This window comes from Trachymyrmex cornetzi, unplaced genomic scaffold (genome assembly GCF_001594075.2).
Source record: "Trachymyrmex cornetzi isolate Tcor2-1 unplaced genomic scaffold, Tcor1.1 scaffold327, whole genome shotgun sequence".
In the NCBI taxonomy this organism is placed as follows: domain Eukaryota; kingdom Metazoa; phylum Arthropoda; class Insecta; order Hymenoptera; family Formicidae; genus Trachymyrmex; species Trachymyrmex cornetzi.
In genome coordinates, this window is record NW_017297972.1 from 102,295 (window position 1) to 104,582 (window position 2,288).

The following is a 2,288-nucleotide window of genomic DNA, read 5'->3' on the forward strand; positions in this document are numbered from 1 at the left end:
AGCTTTTTGCTTGGTACTGTATTATAAATGGCATTACTTCAGGATAACGTGAAGATGCATATTCCAATGCCTCTTCTACTTGATCTTCATTTAATGAAAATGAGTATTTCGGAAATATTTTATTATTTTCTTTATCTCCTCTTTCAAATGTGGCATATCTATATCTTTGGCTAATAAATTCAAAATATGCGCCGAACAACCATATGTTATTATATCTGATAAATTTAACTCTTCGCATTCTAAGAGCTGATTTCTCATTTTAGTCATATTACTTGCATTGTCAGTAACGAAACTTCTAACAGAGCAATCAAACTTTTGACAGGTTTTTATTGCTGTATTAGCTAAATTTAATAAATAATTTGTTGTATGTCTATGTTCTGTCGTATCGATTGTATCAATTAAATAAACATTTCCTTCTGCTATGTCAACTACTGAGATACAAATGATTGGTTCGGCATGAAGATTACTCCAGCCATCCATCATCATGGTAACTATTTTGCCTTTTAGATTTTGTTCAATGTTATATAGTTGAAATAAGAATAACCTATACATATCAGATGTTTTAATAATGTAAATAATTAAATAAATGTAAATAAAATGTAAATAAAATTGAATAAGTAGTTTAACTAAAATTAAATATATTTTAAACAATATTTAAAAAAACATGTTTTAAACTGTTTTAAACATGTTTTAAATATGTTTTTTTTAAATATTGTTTAAAACATATTTAAAACATTAAAAACATATTTTGAACAAAAAAAACACAGTGTTTTGTTCTTTTCAAAAAAAACATGATTTTTATCAACCCTGCTGAAGATGACTCAAAAACGGAGTCGAAACGTACGAAATAAGATGATATTTTTATTGAAATAAAATCGATATTTCAACAACAAGAGATAAACTCCTATTGCCTTATTTACAAATCTTGTTTTATAAACTATTTTTCGCAAAGAGATAAAGAAAAATTTTTAATATTTATTAATACTAAATTTTTAACCCTTAAATTTTTTTATTGTGGTAATAGAATTTGAAATTTATTACAATAATATTATTGTTCGACATAATATTATTGCCTTTAATTAAACTTGATTCTCATGAAAATAGAAATTTAAATATTATATTTCTTACTTAATAAATCTTTTTAGAAACAATGCACGACTCATTTGCGGATTAGGGACTTTATTATCAAATAGGTTTAAAAACGAGTTATACGTGAAATTGAGACTTATATGTATTCCTTGTAACATATTTCGAAATTACATTGTCTATGTGCTAATATCCTTTCCTACGTAGAATGAATTATAACATTAATTTTATTAAAATGTTTAAAATTTTATTAAATCGTAATTAATTTTAGTTGTCATTGATATCTACGTACTATTGACAAGTCAAGATGCGAACGACTGTCTTAGCAATTTTTATTTTGAATTACGATTATAAACAAGACGGGCGCGTCAAGTATGCTGCTGCTGAAAATCTTGCTCATTTTCGATTTTTTATTTCTACAATTTTCTACTTGTTATCGATGTAAAAATCCCTTTTCAGTTTCCGCGCCTCTCATTACGCTATCTATTGCATTCCGTTCTTTCATTAATGTGTTGTTATACTTAATACACTTCAAATGTCATCTGTACTTTGTGTGGTATGTATATTATAATTGTGAGAAATTATTCCATATAACACTGTCTTAAAGGATATCGAAAAGACGTCTACATCATAAGAAAGCCTTCAAGATGCCGCTCGGAGAACTGTGTTCTACGGGACTTTTCAAATAGAGATACTTGAAATATTATTTTGATTTCTTTTTTTATGGCATTATTTTTGGTATCTTTTTTCTGCAAAATATACTTGACGTCTTTTTTTTACATTTTTAATGTCTTCCGGTTGATTATCATTTTCTAGCTAAGTTAATAAATCCCATTATGTAATCTCGTTTTCGTGCAATCCCCTTTTGTTAAACATTGGGTTTGTTTTCTGTTCCTGCACTGGGACTGCACTAGAACTAAACTGAACCGAACTAGTGCAAGGCGGAACTGACGAGTGTAAACGTGTAGGTAAGGAATAAAAAACGTTCTAGTATAAGATAAAAATGGCGTCCCATGTTCCCATAATTTCAATAGTACAATTCTCTTTCTTTTGATACGAGAATCGAGTATAAAACGGTAAGTATATGGACAAGACTATTCTTGACCTAAAAGACTTTAGAATGTGTATATTTTAATACATGGCATTAAAAATGCAAACATACAAGTGAAAACCGTCACAATTCATTAGTAAAAAATTTCTAA